Source organism: Vulpes lagopus, chromosome 15 (genome assembly GCF_018345385.1).
Source record: "Vulpes lagopus strain Blue_001 chromosome 15, ASM1834538v1, whole genome shotgun sequence".
Classification (NCBI taxonomy): Eukaryota; Metazoa; Chordata; class Mammalia; order Carnivora; family Canidae; genus Vulpes; species Vulpes lagopus.
In genome coordinates, this window is record NC_054838.1 from 39,837,585 (window position 1) to 39,860,893 (window position 23,309).

Genomic DNA, 23,309 nt, shown 5'->3' on the forward strand with positions numbered 1-23,309 from the left:
CAAAAAAGGAAATAGGAGTCAATAGTTTTGAAAATTTTCAGTTTCTCCAGATGGTGAAAGATGCCAACATAAAGAAATTTGCTGTTAGGAAAGTATGCTCTAAAGGGAAGGCCAGGAAGTTAACTGCACAGCATTTTATGAAAACCTTAAAAAAAGACAAAAAGGTCAGAATTGTCACATAAAGGGCTCTTTCATAAGATTGAGTGTGTATCTCCCAGATCCTCTGAATCAAATGATAGCACCCTGAGCAAGCTTTGGGGCACTGTTCTTTAGCCATCCCAGCAGAAGTCCAAAATAGAGACAATACCTAGAAAAATTGTAGGTATGGCTTTTGTCTAATGGAGTAAACCTCAATGACATCTGTGGGAGACGTACAGAATTTCTGAGAACTTTACTTCAGCAAAAACTGGCCACTTGGACTGACGGGGACAGAAAGGGTGCAAAGTGCGGAAAGATCCTGGAGCCCCCAAATTGTACTGGAAGCGATTAGGCTGCTAAAATTCCTTGCAAACACATACCATCTTTCATTTAAAAAGGAAGTATGGCTCAGAGGGCACTACCAACGGCCCAAACAGAGCTAGAAGATGGGAAGAATTATTCCCAGACTTCCAAACCTAATCAAGGAACTACGGCTGGAGTTTGCTGGCTGGATGCCAGAACTACTATGGACCTGTGACTCCTTTTCGATCTTATATTTCTCTATTTTTGACCAGAGGGGGGGGGAAACTATAACTTTTATCCTCTGCTTCTCTAACATTTATTGGGTGTGTTAGAAAGATATTTTTTTTTCTTTAGTTTCACAGATCCACAGTGGAGGGGTATTGTCTCCTAAGAGCTGTACTTAATGGGTTATACCCAGAAACCTCATCTGAATGTGGATGTGATCTATATGACAAGATCACAGACTTTGAGGAATGCTCTAAGGGGGCAGGCCTGTAAAGAACTTTGGGAGCGTGTAAATCTTTTGCATGTGGGAAGATGGTGAATCACTGGAGGCTGGATGGTAGCCTATGGCAGACAACTTCCATGGTAACCCAGGATAGTTCTCACCTCCTAATGTTCACACCTTTGTTTTTCTGCTTCTGCCATGTAGGGGGCGGTGTGAAAGGACAGGAGAGAAGCATTTAGAAGTTAAGAACATCTCCAGCTGACATCCAAGAAAGAAATGATGACCTCAGATTACAGCTGAATAAGCTGAGTGTATAAACCACCTGAAAGAGCCTAGAAATGGTTTCTCCTCAAGAGGCTCCAGATGGGAGCCCGGGCTCACCAAATCTTGATTTGATGTCTTGAGAACCAGAGCAAAGAAACTAGCTGATCTACCAGATTTTGACTCACAGAAAAGTGAAATGTTAAAGTTGTGCTTTTTGAGACACTAAGTTTTATAATTTTTTGTGGCTATAGAAAAGCAAACCAACAATGTATGGAAAAAAAGAAGGATGGGGAAGGTGAGTATAAACTACTTAAATCCTGATGTAAAATGAAATAAAATCAATATATAATATACTGATAAATCAATAAATACCACGAATCTTATTATCTATATATGTGGAAATAAATTTCAGAAACAAATTAAATGTGTTAAAAGTGACTGTCTCAAAAGATCAAAACTTGGGTGATAGGAAGTTCTAGCTGGAGCTCATGACTGCTATTCATTGGAAGACTTTTAATATTATTTGACTTTTAATTGTCTGGGTATATATAGAATCACATTAATAACTTTTTGGAAATATGTTAATAAGGGCTATGTCTCAGTATCTCAGATACTTCTAAGAATATTTTTAAGTTTGGAAAGAGATAATTACTGCTTTTGTAATGAGGACAAAATTTCTAGTGCTCATGTAGTCAGAGCCATACTTTAAAATGACATAACAATATTTGTTTCCATGTTGTAAACTGAATGAATATTCTGTAAATTGCATATACATATATTTTTATATCTTTCCCTTTTCAGATTATCTGATGATATTCTCTAGTCCCTAACACAGATAGCATGGTAGTTTCTCAATAAAGATCCGCTGAATAAATATTCATCACTATTGTTACCTCATTACTCTCACATACAATCAAAACTTGTACTATATTTCTTTGAAGTACTTCTTTAAGGAACTTTTCATATTTTGCCTTCTAATTTTTTTACTATTGGTGTGTTTAATTTGTTAGTATAAGCTTCTTCATTTAGATAAGGAAAGACAGGGCCAGAAAGGTGAAATAACCTTGCTGAGATCACGAACCAGGGCTAATCAGCTGAAAAGTTGAGATAAACACCCAAGCTATCTGACTGCTATCTAGAGGCTTCTCTGGTATATCACATGAAACATCCTTTTAGTCAGAATTTGTATCATTACTACATTGCATTTTACTTTCAGTAATGAAAAATACAAAAATAATTGAAAATCTGGTCAATCTTTACGTGATGATGCTGGTATTTCCATATACTTCTTGTCATAAATTATATAATCGACTCAGCAAAAATAATAACTGTGGCAATCTCTCCTTCCATTCTCCAGATATTTTGCTCCTGTATCCATTAATAATAGTGATTTTTTATAGGAGGCTGTGAACTGGCAAACCATCAAGCGTACTAAAGTCAAATTTTTTTCCTGACTGTTTTTTTATTTCATTTCCTCATTCCTTTTTTTATGAGATTGGTTTATGTTATTTGATTTCTCATTAAATTTTATATTTGTGGATTTATTTTATGATTTCTCAGATGTGCCAAGACTCCCTCGCTGCAAGTGATAGTAAAAAGACAGATAGCTTAGAGGAGACAGTTTATTTGATAAAAAAAAATTGTGTCTATATGCTTTTCTACCAAGAGCATTTGCTTTATTTATCATTTTAAGAATAATCTAAGGTTCTCTATGTTCTAAATTCTGTTTGGGCTTTTTTTGAACAATTCTTTATGCCATCTATGTACTAGCAAATAAAATTTAGATTTATAAATGCTTTTTATTTCAAATTTGAGGTTTATGACTAGGGCTTATATGAGCAAATCATAGCTGCATAACTACAGCGGGAGCTAATTGTCTCTTTTGGACCACTGTTACTTTTTAAATATAACAACAATAATAATATTAACTCTCTACATTCTTCATAGGGCTGTTGTGAGTCAAATGAGCAAATCTTACTGAAAACATATGAAAATGGGAAAAGACTATTTTTATTGTAATTTTCCTCTTTTATATTGAAGCCTGGCATACATAGTGATCATCATTATTTGCATATACAGTTGTTCACAATGTTCAGCTAATCCTATCTGGCTTTTCTTTTTCATGATGCCCAACGAAGGTGTCAGGTTTCATTTTATAATGAGAAGCATGATGGTTAGAAAGGCTTCTGTATTCTGTAACTCAGTATTTTAGAAACATAAGAGGAATCTGAAAGAGGTATACACCAGTGATTCAGTGGCTCATTTTACCACAGTGATGTCTGGTAAAGCCACTTGGTTACAGCAGAGAATCTATGTATGTACCTTGTAAGACCAACAGGTGAATAAACAAAACAGTGTGGACTTACACTTTTAGTATTTTGAAAATTTATGTAGGCGTTATGTAAACATTACAATAAAAATAATAAAGTATTTCTTAATTCCTAGTAGTTTTGGTATTATATTTTGTCAAAATAAATAAAATATAAAAATACAATAATGGATGATAAAATCATTTTGAATTAGAATGAGACCTTTCTGCTAATAAGAGAGATTCTTGACTTGGAATCCATGAAATTCTGAAAATTATGTGTTGCTGTGTGTGTACGTCTGACCATTTTTATGGAAGATCTATAGGTTTAATTCAATTCATTCAAGCATGAAGTTTATTATTCTACAAATTTGGAACAATTAAGTTATGCAATACCTGCTTTCTTCTTTCAGGATGTGAGATAGAGGGAATATTATTATGAGATTATTATTATTATTATTAATATTATTATGAATATTATCATGATATTATTATTATAATATTATTATGAGATTAGTTAAAAATGATAGTTATATGACTTCTAGCACCACAACACTGAGAAAGGTATTCTACTAATTCTCTCCACATTGAACTGTGGGTAGAATATTGTTAAAAGCAGTAAATATTAAAAAACTTGAAAAACAAAAAGAAAAAAACTGAAGTTGAGATGGGAAGATCAATGTAAGAAAACTAAATAATACTATCAAACATCTGTAGTCACAGTGAGATGTAAGCTCCTAAGAAATAATAAGCCTATGTTCCAATCACAGCTCAGAGACACCATGGGTGGCACTTTATTATTCCAGAACTTTTTGGGTGCAAGTGACAGAAACTCACCTTTACCTAACTTAGGCCAAAGAGATAATTTCCTTTTTTTTTTTTTTTTAAAGACACTTTTTTTTTTTAATTTTTATTTATTTATGATAGTCACAGAGAGAGAGAGAGGCAGAGACATAGGCAGAGGGAGAAGCAGGCTCCATGCACCGGGAGCCCGATGTGGGATTCGATCCCGGGTCTCCAGGATCGCGCCCTGGGCCAAAGGCAAACCACTGCACCACCCAGGGATCCCGATAATTTCCTTTTTGATCTGTGATATATTTTGTACAATGCTAAATCTTTTAAGTTAGTTGACTCTTATTTTATGACCCAGGATATAATTTATAATGGTAAATTCTCTGGATATACCTGGAAAAAAAAATCATTTTGCATTTGTTGGGGAAAGAAACTATAAATATCAAGTAGGTTAATTTGATCGATAATGTTTCTCAACTAATCTATATCTTTAGTGATATCCTACATCTACTCATTACTATAAGAAGGCTATTGGGACACCTGGGTGGCTCACTGGTTGAGCATCTGCCTTCAGCTCAGGGCATGGTCCCAGGGTCCTGGGATCAACTCCCACATCGGGATCCCTGCATGGAGCATGCTTCTCCCTCTGCCTATGTCTCTGCCTCTTTCTCTGTGTCTTTCATGAATAAATAAATTTAAAAAAAAAAGAAGGCTATTGAAATTTCCAATTGGAGTTGTGGATATTTTTATTTCTCTTTTTATTTATATAATTTTTTACTTTATATATCTTGATGCTCTGTTGTATAACTGGATTTGTCTATTTCTTTTTGTAATTCTGTCATTTTTGATTTAGAGTTTTGTTATTAGATATGTAAATGTTTAAGATTGGTATGTCCACTTAATGAATTGACCACTTTATCATTGTGAACTGACCCTCTTTATCTGTGGTAATATTCTTTGATCTGAAATCCAGCTTTATTTTGATTGGTGTTTTTCTGTTTTATTTTTTCTGTTCTTCTAATTTTGATATATTTAAGGTTTTTGCATTTAAATTGGATTTCTTGAAGGGAAGATGTAGAACAGTTCTCTACTAAAAAAAAAATCAAATCTAGTGTTCTCTTCTTATATGGGTACTCTGATTGCTATATTTAAAGTAATTATGGAGGAGTGATGTCAGCAAGATGACAGAATAAAAGGTCCCCCACTCATATCCCCCCCCAGCCACAATATTTTGGCAACCATCCATTGAAAAAAATGTGTCTTTGTGGGAATTTTGGGACCCAGATTGGAAACTGTGAAACTTAATGGAGTTCAAGTTGAAGGAAGGCCATTTGGGGAGGCAGGCCCAGGAATCCCAGTTACAGATCTGCAAACAATGCCAATCCATGTGAGCAAGGCTAAAGCCTCATTTGATTGTTTATGAAAGAATAAAACTCACTGGTAAAGGTAAATGTATAGTCAAAATCAGAATACTCTAATACTCTAACAGTGGTATATAAATCATTTTATCCATGACATAAAAGTTAGAAGAGAATAGTATTAAATAGAACTATAGATACAATCATTTGTTAATGGATGCAAAATACAAAAATATGTAAATTATTGTGCTGACAAAATGTGGGGAAGAGTAGAAAAAGTATATAGTTTTTGTGTGTAATTGAAGGTAAGTTGTTATTAATTTAGACTATTATAAGCTTGTATGTAAGCCTCATGGTAAACAGACACACACACACACACACACAAACACACACAAAACCTATAGTAGATACACAAAAAATAAAGAGAGAGGAATTAAAATGTGCCACTAATAAAAAATAAATCATAAAGGAAGATGGCTAATGAGGAAGCAAGAAACAAAAAAATTATAAAAAGTCAGAAAACAATTGAAGAAATGGAAATAGTAATTTCTTATCTATTAATAGTTATTTTAAATGCAAATGGATTAAATTTTCCACTGAAGACAGAGTGGTTGATGGATAAAAAACAATATTCAGCAATATGCTGGCCACAAGAGGGTCACTTTAGCCTAAAGGACATATATGGACTGAAAAAGAAGGGATGGGAAAAAGATGTCTCATGTAAATAGTAACCAAAAGAGACTAGAAGTAGCTATTCATATACCAGAAAAAATAGACTTTCAGTCAGTTACAAGAGACATAGAAGAAGGTCATCACATAGTGATGAATGAGCCAATTCCTCAAGAGGATATGAGAATTGAAAATATATATGCACCCAACATTGGTACACCTAAATATTAAAAAAAAAATTAATAGAGCTGGAGGGGAAAATAGACAGCAATACAATAACAGTAGTAGACTTAAATATTCTACTTTCAACATTAGATAAGTCATCTAGACAGAAAATTAATAAGGAAACATAGAACTTGAATAACACTATACACAAAAAGGACATATAAAACATACACATTCATTCCTTTTTTAAAAATAAAATGTTATTTACTTATTCATGAGAGACACAGAGAGAGGCAGAGACACAGGCAGAGGGAGAAGCAGGCTCCATGGAGGGAGCCCAACGTAGGACTCGATCCTGGGTCTCCAGGATCACACTCTGGGCTGAAAGTAGCGCTAAACCACTGAGCCACCTGCGCTGCCCACAGACATTCATTCCAACAGCACCAGAATATATATTCTTCTCAAGTATAAACAGAAAATTCTTGAGGATTGATCATATGTTGGACCACAAGCTAGTCTTAATAAATTTAAAAAGATTAAAATTATATCAAGTATCTTTTCTGACCATGTGACATAAAACTGCAAATCAATAAAGGGATGAAAATGGAAAAATTCACAAATATATGGAAATTAAACAACACACAGCACACACAAAAATACAGACACAATGATCAATGGAACAGAACTGAGAGCTCAGAAAAAAATCCCATATACATATGTTCAATTAATCTATAACAAAGGAAGCATAAATATACAATATACAAGAGACAGTTTTCAATAAACTATGTTGGAAAAACTGGACAGCTACATGCAAAAGAATTAAAATAAATGGCTTTCTGATATACACAAAAATAAACTCCAAATGGAGTAAAGACCTCCATGTAAAAACATGAAACCACAAAACTCCTGAAAGGACATCAAACTGGTAAGGTTGTAAATAACTTATAAGGTTATAAGCAATCATTAGGGAAATGAAAATCAAAACCGTGCCAATGAGATATCACTTCACACCTGTCAGAATGGCTAGTATCAAAAAGATTAAAAAAATAACAAGTGTTAACAAAGATGTCGAGAAAAGGGGACCCAGATGCACTGTTTGTAAAAGTATAAATTGGTGCAACCACTGAGGGAAATAGTACGGAGATTCTTTAAAAAACTAAAAATAGAAGTACCATGTAATCCAGTAGTTCCACCTCTGGGTATTTACCTGAAGAAAATTAAATAGTAATTTATTTTTTTTAAAAAAATTATTTATTTATTCATGAGAGACACAGAGAAAGAGAGAGAGAAAGAGAGGGAGGGAGGCACAGACACAGGCAGAGGGAGAAGCAGGCTCCATTCCATGCAGGGAGCCTGACGTGGAACTCGATCCCCGGTTTCCAGGACCACACCCGGGACTGAAGGTGGCGCAAAGTCACTGAGCCGCCCGGGCTGCCCGAAATAGTAATTTAAAAATGATATATTCACTATGTTTATTGCACCATTATTTACAAAAGCTAAGATATGGAAATGGATAGTGTCTATTGATGCATGAGTGAATAAAGAAGATGTGACATATATACATCATGGACTATTATTCAGTCATAGAAAAGAAAGATTTTGACATTGTGACAACATAGACAGACCTAGAGGGTATTATGCTAAGTGATATAAGCCAGACAAAGACAAATACCATAAGAGCTCACCTACATGTAGAATCTTAAAATTAAATGAACAAATGACAACAACAACAACCACAAAGAGAGAAATACATACATAATTATAGAGAACAAACTGGTGGTTGCCAAAGGGAAGGGGGTGGGGAGATGAGCAAAATGGGTGAAGGGGATTAAGAGGTACAAACTTCTAATGATAAAATAAGTCATTGGGATGGAAAGTACAGTATAAAGAATACAGTCAATAATGTTGTAATATAGTTATCATAATGAGCATTTTGTAATGCATATAATTGTTAAATCACTATGTTGCAAACCTGAAACTAATTTAATATTATATGCCAATTATACTCCAGTTAAAAACACACACACACACACAGTCTCTTGAACAACCAGTAAGTGAGAGAATAAATCAAAATGGTAATCCAAACTATTTTGAGACAAATAAGAATGAATGGAAAAACAACATATTAAAACTTATGGGATGCACCTAAAGCATTTATAGGAAGTTTGTAGTGATAAATATCTACATTATGAAAAATGAAAGATTTCAAACAACCTAACTTTATATGTCAAAACTAGAGATGCTTGGATGGCTCAGCAGTTACACATCTGCCTTTGGCTCAGAGTGTGATCCCAGGATCTGAGATCGTGTCTCACATCAGGTTCCCCCGCAGGGAGCCTGCTTCTCCCTCTGCTTATGTCTCTGCCTCTCTCTCTCTCTGTGTATCTCATGAATAAATAGATTACAAAAAAATTATATCTCAAAACTAGAAAAAGAAAAAAAAAGCTCAATATTAGCAGAAGGAAGGTAATAATAAACATCAGAGTAGAAGTAAATGATATTGAGACTAGATAAGCCATAAAAAACTAATAAAACTAAAAGATAACTTTTTGAAAAAAATAAGCAGAATTGACAAACCTTTAGCTAGACTAACCAAGAAAAAAAATGACTCAACATTATAAATGAAAGAAACAAAGCAATATGGGGGGACAGCTTTACAATAATGGATTTGACAATGATTTATTGGATATGACCAAAAGCACCATGGAACAAAATACAACATCCTTTCATGATAAAAACACTGCACAAAATGACATATCAGATAAAGGGCTAGTTTCCAAAATCTATAAAGAACTTATTAAACTCAACACCAAAGAAACAAACAATCCAATCATGAACTGGGCAAAAGACATGAAGAGAAATCTCACAGAGGAAGACATGGACATGGCCAACATGCACATGAGAAAATGCTCTGCATCACTTGCCATCAGGGAAATACAAATCAAAACCACAATGAGATACCACCTCACACCAGTGAGAATGGGGAAAATTAACAAGGCAGGAAACAACAAATGTTGGAGAGGATGAGGAGAAAAGGGAACCCTCTTACACTGTTGGTGGGAATGTGAACTGGTGCAGCCACTCTGGAAAACTGTGTGGAGGTTCCTCAAAGAGTTAAAAATAGACCTGCCCTACGACCCAGCAATTGCACTGCTTGGGATTTACCCCAAAGATTCAGATGCAATGAAACGTCGGGACACCTGCACCCCGATGTTTCTAGCAGCAATGGCCACAATAGCCAAACTGTGGAAGGAGCCTCGGTGTCCATCGAAAGATGAATGGATAAAGAAGATGTGGTTTATGTATACAATGGAATATTACTCAGCAATTAGAAACGACAAATACCCACCATTTGCTTCAACGTGGATGGAACTGGAGGGTATTACGCTGAGTGAAATAAGTCAATCGGAGAAGGACAAACAGTGTATGTTCTCATTCATTTGGGGAATATAAATAATAGTGAAAGGGAATATAAAGGAAGGGAAAGGAAATGTTGGGAAATATCAGGAAGGGAGACAGAACATAAAGACTCCTAACTCGGGGAAACGAACTAGGGGTGGTGGAAGGGGAGGAGGGCGGGTGTTGGAGGGGAATGGGTGACGGGCACTGAGGTGGACACTTGACGGGATGAGCACTGGGTGTTTTTCTGTATGTTGGTAAATTGAACACCAATAAAAATTAAAAAAAAAAAAAAAACACTGCACAAACTAGTAGGAATAGAAGAGAACTTCCTCTACGTGGCACAGAGTATGTGTAAAAACCCTACAGCCTAATCATATTCTCTATGGTGAATAACTTCATCATAAGAGTAAGAACAAGACTAGGATATCCTCCCAACACTTCTATTGAACATTGTGTGGAAGAGTGTAAGGGCAATTAGTCAAGAAGAAAAAGACATCCAGATTGGAAAGGAAAAAGTAAAATATCTCTATTCACACATTACCTGATCTTATATTTGGAAATCATAAAGAAATCACTAAAAATTATTAGAATTAATAAAAGAGTAAGTTTGCAGGATATAGGATCAATATACAAACGTCAATTGTATATTGATTTTGTAATGCATATAATTGTTAAATAACTATGTTGCACCTACATTGTACACTAGCAATGATCATTCCAAAACAAAATTTAGAAAACAACTACATTTGCAAAATCTTCCAAGAGCAAACATATTTGGGTATAAATTTAATAAAAGAAGTGCAGTATTTGTACACCAAAATGATAAAACATTATAAAAAGAACTTAATGAAGGAGTCCCTGGGAGGCTCAGTCAGTTAAGCATCTGCTTTTGGGTCAGGTCATGATCTCCAGGCCACATGGGGTTCTCCACTTCTCCCTCTGACCCTCTCTCCCCTTGTGCTGTTTCTCTCTCAAATAAATAAGTAAAATCTTTTTTCTTTTTTTTAAAGAAAGAACTTGGGATCCCCAGGTGGCTCAGCGGTTTAGCATCTGCCTTCAGCCCAGGGCCTCATCCTGGAGATCCAGGATCGAGTCCCGCGTCAGGCTCCCTGCATAAAGCCTGCTTCTCTCTCTGCCTGTGTCTCTGTCTCTGTGTCTCTCATGAATAAATAAATAAGATATTTAATAAAAAAAATAAAGAACTTAATGAATACATAAATAAATGGAAAGATACCCTATATTCACAGTCAAAGACTTAATATTGCTAAAATGGCAATATTCTCCAAATTGACTTATAGATTATTCTGGATCAACATCCACGCTACTTTCTTTTGCATAAATTATTAAACTGATCCTAACATTCATATGGAAGAACCCATTAATTTTTTTTAAGTTAGAAGAGTTACATTTTCCGATTTCCCAACTTACCACAAAGCTATAGTAATCAAGACATTGTACTAGTGTAACAACAGATGTATAGCTCAGTCAATGGAATAGAATCAACAGTCCATGAACAAACCCTTACATTTATGGTAAATTGATATTTTTACAGGAATGTCAAAAAAATTAAATGGAGAAAGTATAGTCTTTTCAACAAATGGTTCTAGGATAACTAGACATCCAAATGGGAAAAGATGAAGTGTATACTTTCCTCCCTTATCCCCTATACAAAAGTTAAAAAATGGATAACAGGCCTAAATTTAAAAGCTGAAATGCTAAAACTTTTGGAAGGAAATATAGGAGTAAATCTCCATATCTTGGATTAGGTAATGGTCTCCCAAACATGGCATCAAAACTACAAATAAAAAAATAAACAAATCACATTATATTCAAATTAAAACTTTTGTGCAACATGGTACAATCAAGAAAAATAAAAAAACTCATAGAAGAAAATATATGTAGATTATATATATGATAAAGAACTGGTTTCAGAATATATAAAGAATACTACTCAATAATAAAGGGACAAATATAACGATTATAAAATGGGCATAGAATTTGTAAATATATTTCTCCAAAGAAGATACATAAATGGTCAAAAAATCACATAAAATGATGTTTAACATTATTAGCAATTAGGTAAATGCAAATCTAAACCACAGTGAACTACTACTTCATACCCACTGGAATGGCTATAATAAAAAAGATAAAAGAACAAAAAATGTTGCCAAGGATATAGAAAAATTGGAGCCCTTATACATTGCTCACAGGAATGTAAAATGGCATAGCCATTTTGGGAACATTTTGGCATTTCCTCAAATGCACCTAGTAACTCCACTCTTAGACATATACTTAACTGAAATGACAACATATAGCTACCCAAAAGCTCATACACAGATATTCCTACAGGATTATTCAAAACAGCTAAAGAGTGGAAATAAGCCAAATGTCCATTGAATATGTATTTATTCATTGTAGTATGTGTTACACCCATACAATGATATATTACTTTGCAATAAAAAGGAATGAAGTAATAATACATGTATTAACGTTGAAACCATCATGCTAAGTTAAAAAAGCCAGTCACAAAAGACCATGTGTTTTGATTCCTTTTATATGACGTGTCCACAGTGATCAAATATAGAGAGAAAGAAATCACTTAGGGACTGCCTAGGGGGCTGGCTAGGGGACTGGGAGAGATGGAAATGAGGTTTTGGAAGGGGGTCAGAAAAAGCTCTAAACTTAGATTGTAATGATGTTTGTACAACTCTGTAAATATACTAAAACCATTTAATTGTACACTTTAAATGGGTGGATTTTATGGTATATAAATTACATTGCAATAAAGATATTTTTAAAAATCAAGGAGAAAAACTGAAATGGCTCTTTTTCAGAGGCACCTTAATGAAAAGAGAAGTTTTGGGGGAGACATAACAAAAACAGTTTTTTAAAAGTCTTTATTCCACTTTCATCTTTGAAAGATATGATCGATGAATATAGAATATCAGATTGAATTTTTTTCCTTCAGAGTTCAAAGATGACACTCCTCTTCTGCCTTTTATGTCTCCATAAAGAAATCTACTATCATTCTTATCTTTGTCATCCTGTGCAATCTCTTCTCAGATTGTTTCTAAGGTAAATCAACTTAATTTAATTAAGCTGGTTTAATCAACTCAATGAACTGCCTTGGTTTGTTTTTCTTTATATTATTTTCCTTATTATTGGGACTCATTGCACTTCTATGGGTTTATAGTTTCACCAAATTTTGAAAAATTCAAGAAGTATTCCCTAAAATATCTTCTCAAAATCCATTGCCCTCCCTACTTTTGGATTCAAATTACACTTATTTTATACTGCTTGAAGTTGATCCAAAATTCACTGATGTTGTTTATTTTTTTTTTCAGACTCTTTCCCCCCTTATATTTATTTTAAATATAGTTGACTCTTGAACAACATGGGCTTGAACTGAGCAGGTCCACTCATATGTGTATTTATTTTTTATAAATACAGTACAGTACTATAAATGTATTTGCCTTGTAATTTTCTTAACAACATTGTCTTTTCTCTAACTTACTTTATTATAAGAGTATAATATATAAAACAGATGTTGGTTAACTATGTTATTGGTAAGAATTCTGATCAACAGTAGGATTTAAGTGGTTAAATTTGGAGGAAGTCAAAAGTCATACAGAGATTTTTCACTGTGAAAGATTGGTGCCCCTAACCCCCATGATGTTTAGGGGCTAATTATAGTATTTATTACTGTCTTCAAATTCACTATTCTTTTGAACATTTAGTCTGCTTTTATTTCCATCAAGAATAATAGTTCTAAGTCAGACATATTTTTTTTATCTCAAGAAGTTAGATTTGGGTCTTTTTACTATCTTCTGGGTCTCTTTGCATGCCTAGTTATTTTTATTATATGTGATAAACTGTGAATTTTACCAGTTGAATACTAGACTTTTATAAATTTCATTTATTGAGCCTTTTTGTGGTATATAGTTAAGCTACATGGAAACAGTTTAATCCTTTAAAGTTTTAATCATATGCTTTGTTAAGTGAAACCAAAACAGCATTTATCTTAGGGCTAATTTTGTCCCACTTTGAGGCAAATACCCTGGTGATTAATTGCCTGGTAATGATGAATTAGTATGCATTTCACATTGGCTAGTAGGAATATGAACTATTTATGGCCCTTTGTGAGCTCCAGGGATTTTATTCTCTGATGTTTTTGGGTGTTTCTATTCCTGGTCTTGTATACATGCACTGATACAAGTAGTAAGCTGAAAATTTAAGGTATGTATGTGGGGGTCTTGTGATCTCTGGAGTGCTCTATTTTGGCAGCTCTCTCCTTCCTGAACACTTCACTCTGTGATCTCTTACTATCCATGGATTCCAGGCTCTCTTTCCTTCACTCTGGCAGATGTATATGCTCTGTTTCGGCTCTCCTCTCTAAACAGATGTCTGAATTCACTTTCTAGGCAGTAAGTTGGAATTATGATAGGGCTCACTTCATTGGTTTTCCCTCTTTCAGAGAGCCCTGTGCTTTGATGCCTACCATACAAAGTTTGGAAACTATTTCTTCATATTTTGTTTGTTTTTCCTCTTGGTTGTTACAGGGGCTGGGTAAATCCTATTCCTTTTGCTCTATCTTGTCCAGAAATGAAGTTAGCTTCTCATTTTCAAGATAAGACATACCATAACTTATATAAGTTGAAGGCTTTCCAGTTAGAGGTTGTATTACCTTATGTCACCTTTTTGATTTCTGAAAAGAATGTTCAGGAAGATAAATAAATTTTTATTCAAAATTTTCTCATTTTCTTTAAGCCTATATTACACTGCGGTGTAATCTCCCAGAATTTCTTGTTTTAGGAAGATAAAGGTACTTAGCAATACATCAAATATTTAAATACCAGGTATGTATAGAGAAAGGGAAGAGTCTGTCTTTTCACATCATTTATGTACACATTGCCATTATAGCATAGACTTTGAAGAAAGAAATCAAAGCTTTGAAATACATATATCACACTACAGCACATTAGATATTAAATATATACACATGCATACATCATTGTATATTTGTAAGTCTGTCAAATATGGGTGAATATCTGTATGAGTAAAAATATAAATATATAAATATATATCTATATAAATATATATATAAATAATAAAATCTATATAAATATATAAATAAAATATCTATATAAATATATATAAATAATAAAATCTATATAAATATATAAATAAATATCTATATAAATATATAAATAATAAATATATATAAATATATAATATATATTTTATTATAAATTTTATATATTTATAAAAACATTATAAATATTTATAAATATTTATAAATATATATTTATAAATATATTATATATAAATATATATTATTTATTTATAAATATATATTTATTTATTATATATTTATATATAATATAAATAAATATATTATATAAAAATATATAAATAAATGTATATTATTTATTATATATATTTATAAATAAATAAATATATATTATTTATTATATATATTTATAAATATATATATTATATATAAATATATATTATATTTATATATTTCATATATATATATATATATATATATATATATATGAAGCCTATACATGGTGTCTAAATACTTCAGTCTTGGGTCACCTTGGTGGTTTAGTCAGAAGAGTATGCAGCTCTTGATCTTGGGGTCATGAATTTGAGCCTCAGATTGGGTGTAGAGATTACTTAAATAAATAAATAAAACCTTCAGCATTTAGTCATTAATCATCAAAGTTTCAATGTTTGAGTTAACTAGGGTCAAATCATGGTTAAGTGGTAAGAACAATACATTTATTTTCTAAAGAACTATAACTTAATGATATATTCAATTCTGTTATGAACTATAATCTTGCCAGTTCTATCTCAAAGGTCTAGTTCCCAAAGTAAGAGTATCACAAGCCCATAAATAAACAAGTAATGACTAGCTAAAAACATTATGAAGAAATTATATATGTACAATGAAGTAATGAGAAAAATATCACTAACTCAAATCATTTTCATCGTGGTAAATAAACAGAATTTTGCTAATGCTAGTGGATGTTTGGGATAACTTTACCTTTATTGTATTATAATAATACTGACAAGTCTCAAACAGATGGAGAAAACTCCTGTCATCTAAAACTGCAGTGAATTCATGTTATAATACGTCTCACAATACAAAATAATTAAGATCAGAGAAATGGGTGGATTTTTTTTTTTTTTTGAGAGAGAGAGAGAGAGAGAAAGAGAGAGAGAGAGCATGAGCAGGGGAGTAGGGGAGGAGCAGAGGGAGAGAGAATTCCAAGTAGGCTCCACACTCAGCAAGAGCCCAACGTGGGGCTGGGTCTCACAACTCTGATATCATGACCTAAGTTGAAATCAAAAGTAGGATTCTTAGCCAAATGAGGGACTCAGCCACCCCAGAATTTCTATAAACTTATAGTGAAAGCCAAATAGCTTAGAAGTATCAGGAAATGAAGTCAAGCAGCCTGGATTCAAATCTCAACTCCTTACTACCTGGGTGACAACCTCTCTGTCCCTCTGTAAAATGAGGATAACAATGGCATTATCTTTCAGGGTGGTTATGAGAGTGACATGGGTTAATATATTAAGCACTTAGAATATTTTATGATCCATAGTAAGCACTCAGAAATTATCATAATTAGAACAAAAATGAATTAAGTAATATTTGTATGTTTGTGCAATTCTAAAAATGTATAATAGAAAATGTCATCAATACCTTCACATTTGACTCCGTCATGACTACAAAAGCTGTCAATTTTAAAAAATATTCAAAGGTTTTGATTTTCCCAAAAGCTTATATTAAATTAAAGATTCAGATCACTAAATAAAAGAAAAACTTTTATAGTGTCATAATCTGGGAGGTAGTATAATATAATCAGAATAAATGGCTTGAGCTTAATACTCAGTTGTACTACTCATCAATTATGTGAAGTTGGGTAAGTTCCTTAAGCTCTCTGTGTCTCACTCCTCTCTGGCAAATGGGAAAAATAACACTGTCTACCTAACAGGATTGTTGCAAAGATTAAATGATGTAATATTTGTAAAGCCCTTAGAAAAGTCCCTTGTTCATGTTTAATTGTATGCTTTTATAATAATCATTACTGATCTTTCTCTTTTCCAGTTTTGACTCTTACAATTTTTCCAGATTTTCTTTTGTCAATGACATTTCATGTGAATACTGTACTCCCATAAGATGTCTTTGACTTTAAAAAAAATTCTCCTTTTTAATCTGACCCTCAAAACCCAGAAATTCCCATTCAGAATTAGAATCAATTGAATTTGTCATTGCACTGTAGGATTGAACAAAATAATAATTTTAAAAATCTACATTGAACTATACTCCCCTTTTCTGGTCTTCTGTTTGCACATACAATTCCACCGTTTATACATACAATTTTGTTTATTCAGATCAATTCTCTTTTTCCACTACACTGCGTTTAGTGGCCAAAAACGTCCTCTTTATACTTGACGCCCTCACAGAATATGCTTGAGTCTTAGTTACTGCTTTCAGTTTTAAACATTCAGTGAATTAAAAAAGGAGGGAGAAATCTGGTGCAAGCCTTTCTATCACTTATCTTCAGAAATCATTTATCAATTCCATTTTCCTTTTATTTTTAAAGATTTTATTCATATATTTATTTAAGAGACAGCAGGTGCAGGAGTGTGCACATGAGCTGGCGGGGAGGGGCAAAGGTAAAGGGGGCCGGGGTTACTCACAAGTGGACTCTGCACTGAGGACAGATCCTTATCCTGAGATCATGACCTGAGCCTAAACCAAGAGCCAGATGCTTAACCAACTAAACTACCCACATGCGTCTATCAATTCCATTTCCTGAAGAACTCCCAAATTCATCTTATTTACATTATTGTATTCAGCCTTTTTAAACCTCTCACTTATATTATTGCAGTATCTTTCTATTTGGAATCCTTTGCTCAGTTGCAGAAATATAGTATAAAAAATCTCATCATGCACTTCCCTTTTTAAAAAATTATCCTTTGGCTTAATGCTAGGTATACATGATCAAGTCTAAACTTTAGAGCATTCTCTCACAATTTGATTTATTTTGTTTCCTAGCCCTATTGTTAACAAAATTTTCCTCAATCTAATGTAATTGTTGCTTCATATAGCTGTTCTCAAACACAATTTGAACACCTTGAGTAGAGAAGCTTTAAGTCATTTACTCTTTTTTTTTTTTTAATTTTTATTTATTTATGATAGTCACACACAGAAAGAGAGAGAGGCAGAGACACAGGCAGAGGGAGAAGCAGGCTCCATGCACCGGGAGCCCGACGTGGGATTCGATCCCGGGTCTCCAGGATCGCGCCCTGGGCCAAAGGCAGGCGCCAAACCGCTGCACCACCCAGGGATCCCAAGTCATTTACTCTTTATCTCCAATACCAATCACATGACTGGAACATGTTCAAGCTCCATAAATATATGCAATGAGTGAATGGACACACAAATTAGTGAATGAATGAAAAATAAGACCTGGTTTCTTAGGATTTCACCTATAAAAATAAAACAAACAAAAGAACAAAGGATTCAGACCCAGATAGGCCCTAAGCTTTCAATGTTTGATAACTCTTAACTACTCTTAAATACGTTGTGAATAGGAGTAACCTACTTGGTAAAAATTTAAAACTATTTTTATATGACTATCAGCTGGAAAATATTTCCCTGATCTGCCTGCTAAAGAATCTAGAATTCTCTCGTACAGAAATCAAGTACTTTGGGGTGCCTGGGTGGCTCATTGGTTGAGCATCTGCCTTTTCAGGTCGTGAGCCCGGGGTCCTGGGATCGAGTCCCACATCGGGCTCCCTGCGTGGAACCTGCTTCTCCCTCTGCCTGTGTCTTTGCCTCTCTCTCTGTGTCTCTCAAAAATGAATTAAAAAAATTAAAAAAATAAATCATGTACTTAGATTTTAAATGATAATTTTATTACTAACAATACATAATTTAAAAGCTTAAGAAATATTTCTAAATAACACTAATAAAATCAAGCATTGACTAAGCATATACCCTACCTGATCCATTTAATAATCCTAACACCCAAAGTCACACAGCCATCAAGAGCTAGAGTCAGGTCTTCTAAAACCAAATCTGTTGTTCATATTACATATGCTTCTGTGCCATGGTAAAATTTAAATAACTCCACGGAAGAGTAGCACTTAACAGCCGTTATCACTCAGGCACTGAAGTCTTAGATAAAGCTCAGGTTATTCATTTGAAAAGACCTAGATGACAGAAAAAACAGGACAGGTATGAATTGATAAATTAAACACAAAGCAACTGACTTCTGTTTTCAGCTCTGATATATAAGGAGCTTGGAAATTGTTATTCTTATCCTTATGGTAAGAAAGAACTAGACAAACCAAGAATCAATAATTTTTCTTGGATACAGCAGACAATGAAATTTGCAATACAAACTGCCACGCTGAAATCCTGAGAGACAGGTGAATTCAGGGAGTCCCAGCCAAGATCTTATTACCCGCGGGAGAAGCTTCTAGAGCCATAAACTGATATTAACACTTGATTGGTAATTTTGTGGTTGAGTGTGGACCAGTGTGAGAGTCAGCAGTTAAAAGGGGGTCCCTGCACTTTAATGGACTATACTTCTAGGATCCACACCAGGTTCTTGTGGTGAAGATGTGAGAAAGATTCCTTTGTGGCTCTGGCAAGGGAAGAAAAGAGAAATTCTTATGAAATGTATTTAGAACCTTCTCCATAACAAAGGCCTACTCTCCAGGGGGAAAGACTCCCAGAGCCCTGTTACAGTGGGTTAAATACATTTGTCTCACTTTGGCCTGTGCTAGCCTTCCTGTCTCCCTAAAGAGTTTGGAAAGCTATATAAAAAGAAACACTCATGAAGCTCACAGACCAGAGACACAGGCCTGCCGGAGGACTGATATTTAATCATAATAGAATGATCCTCTCCCTGAGACTTAACCACCATTCCAAGAGAGCTGCAGTGTAATAATAGTGGATCACTGCTGAAAGCTCTACAAGATACTCTTTGAGGAGGAGTTCACAGAGAACCCCAAAGTCAAGAGGGGAGACAAAAACATGCAGACAAGGATTCAAAGCCTCTGGCACTTGTGGCTTTGACAAACATTAAACAAAGTCCCACTACTAGCCAGTTTACCATAAATCCTCACACTAGAGGCCTAGTTACCCCAGTAGCTTTCAACAACAAAATTATAGACATGCAAAAAGTTAAAAGAAAAACAGCCTGAAGAGAGAGAGCCAGCCTCAGAACCAGACTCAAGACATGACACAGGCTTGGAGTGAAATAAAAGAATTACATAAGTATGAGTAATATATTAAGAGCTTCAACAGAACAAGTAAACAACATGTATGAATAAGCTGAGTGATATAAGTAGGCAGGTGGAAAACCTAAGAATCAAAAGGAAATACTAGAAATTAAAAAAAAAAAACATTGTAACAGAAATTAAAAAATGTGGTTAAGCAAAGCTGGAGGCATCACAATTCCAGACTCGAGCCCCCTTCCACACGGTCACGCTGAGCTAGTCCCCGCGCCTGGAATCGGCCGCAAGCTCAGCTGCACCTGCCGCCCGCCGCCTGCCCCCTGCCATCTGCCACCTGCCCCCTGCCAGGGCCTCTGGATCACGGACCCCGCAAAGTGAGCGAGCTTCGGGCCTTCGTGAAAATGTGTAAGCAGGATCCGAGCGTTCTGCACACCGAGGAAATGGCTTCCTGCGGGAGTGGGTGGAGAGCATGGGGGGTAAAACACCACCTGCTACTCATAAAATTAAATCAGAAGATCATATCAACGAAGAAAAAACAGTAAGAAGGCGGAGGAAAACATAAAGAGAGGAACCATCAAGTGAGGAAAGTGATCTAGAAATTGACAATGAAAGTGTAATTGAACCAGATACTGATGCCCCTCAACAAATGGGAGATGAACATGTAGAGATAACCGAGGAAATGATGGATCAGGCAAATGACAAAAAAAGTGGCTGCCATTGATGCCCTAAATGATGGTGAACTACAGAAAGCCATTGACTTGTTCACAGATGCCATCAAACTGAATCCTCGCTTAGCCATTTTGTATGCCAAGAGAGCCAGTGTCTTCATCAAATTACAGAAGCCAAATGCTGCCATTCGAGACTGTGACAAGAGCTATTGAAATAAATCCTGATTCAGCTCAGCCTTACAAGTGGCGAGGGAAAGCACACAGACTTCTGGGTCATTGGAAAGAAGCAGCACATGATCTTGCCCTTGCTTGTAAACTGGATTATGATGAAGATGCTAGTGCAATGCTGAAAGAAGTTCAACCGAGGGCCCACAAAATTGCTGAACATCAGAGGAAGACTGAACAAAAATGTGAAGAACGAGAGATCAAAGAAAGAATAGAAAGGGTTAAGAAAGCTCAGGAAAAACATGAAAGAGCCCAGAGGGAGGAAGAAGCCAGATGACAATCAGGAGCTCAGTATGGCTCTTTCCCAGGTGGCTTTCTGGGGAGAATGCCTAGTAATTTTCCTGGAGGAATGCCTGGAATGGCAGGGGGGATGCCTGGAATGGCAGGAATGCCTGGGCTCAATGAAATTCTTAGTGACCCAGAGGTTCTTGCAGCCATGCAGGATCCAGAAGTTATGGTGGCCTTCCAGGATGTAGCCCAGAACCCAGCAAATATGTCAAAATATCAGAGCAACCCAAAGGTTATGAATCTCATCAGTAAATTGTCAGCCAAATTTGGAGGTCAAGCATAATGCCCTTCTGACAAATAAAGCCCCTGCTGAAGGAAAAGCAACTTCGATCACTTAATGGATGTCGCAATAATACAAACCAGTGTACCTCTGACCTTCTCAAGAAGAAAGCTGGGGTGCTGTGAAAGAGAATCCCTACCCCTCTGCCCCACATGCAACTGAAACATTCTACAGTGGTTTGCCATTAGGGTATTTATTCAGATAATGTTTTCCTACTAAGAATTACAAACTTTAAACACTTTTTAAACCTTAAAAATATTTAGAAACATTAAAAGGGTGTGTTATTCCCCCCAAAAAACAATTTCAGACTTGAAGCTATATTACAAAACTGTAGTAATCAAGAAAGTATGGTACTGGCACAAAAACAGACACACAGTTCAATGGAACAGAACAGAAAGCCCAGAAATGGACCCACAACTATATGGCCAACTTTGTCAAAGCAGGAAAGAATATCCAATGAAAAAAAGACAGTTTCTTCATCTAGTGGTCTAGTGGTATTGGAAAAACTGGGCAGCTACATGCAAAAAAGAATGAAATTGGACAGCTTTCTTACAACATACATAAAAGTAAATTCAAAGTGTATGAAAGACCTAAGTGTGAGACAGAACACCATCAATATCCTAGAGGAGAACGCAGGCAGCTACCTTTTTAATCTTGGCCACAGCAACTTCTTATAAGACATATCTTCAGAGGCAATAGAAACAAAAGCAAAAATGAACCACTGGGACTTCATCAAGATAAAAAGCTTCTGCACAGTAAGGGAAACAATCAACAAAACTAAAAGGTAGTCTAAAGAATGGGAGAAGATATATGCAAATATGAAGTATCTGATAAAGGGCTAGTATCCAAAATCTATAAAGAACTTATCAAACTCAACACGCAAAGAATAAACAACCCAATTAAGAAATGGACAGGGGACACCTGGGTGGCACAGCAGTTGAGTGTCTGCCTTTGGCTCAGGGAGTGATCCCAGAGTCACGGGATCGAGTCCTCATCAGGCTCCCCCCATGGAGCCTGCTTCTCCCTCTGCCTGTCTCTCTCTCTCTCTCTCTCTCTTTGTCTCTCTGTCTCTCAGGAATAAATAAATAAAATCTTAAAAAAAAAAAAAAGAAATGGTCAGAAGACATGAACAAACATCTCTCTAAAGGAGACTTCCAGATGGCTGACAGACACATGAAGGCTACTCAACATCATACATGATCAGGGAAGTACAAATCAAAGCCACAATGAGATACCACATAACACGAGTCAGAATGGCTAAAATTAACAACACAAGAAACAGCAGGTGTTGGTGAAGATATGGAGAAAGGGGAAACCTCATGCACTGTTGATGGGAATACAAACTAGTGCAGCCACTTTGGAGATAATGTAAAATTACATAAAACACTCAGAGAAACAAACCTCTGTCAACAAATAGAAAACAGTTGCTAACATAGTTGATATTGAACCAATTATATCAATATCTATTTTAAAGTAAATGTGGTCTAAACACATCAATTAAATGACAGAAATTGTTAGATGGATCAAAGTAGAAAACCCAACTATATGTAGTATACAAAAGTTCTTCTTTTAAAGTAAGACTACAAAAGTAAGTTAAAAATAAAGATGGGGCATGTGGGTGGCTCAGTCAGTTAGGTGTCTGACTTCCACTCAGGTCATGGTCTCAGGGTACTGGGATTGAGCCCCATATTGAGCCCCAAGTCCAGCCCCGTTTCAGGCCCTGCAATCAGTGGGG

The 23,309-nt window shown here is 35.0% G+C and overlaps 1 pseudogene; it reads left to right on the forward strand.

Moving 5' to 3' along the window:
- The first annotated feature begins 541 nt into the window (after positions 1-541).
- Positions 542-21,836, forward strand: LOC121476199 (annotated as a pseudogene).
- The last annotated feature ends 1,473 nt before the right edge of the window (positions 21,837-23,309 follow it).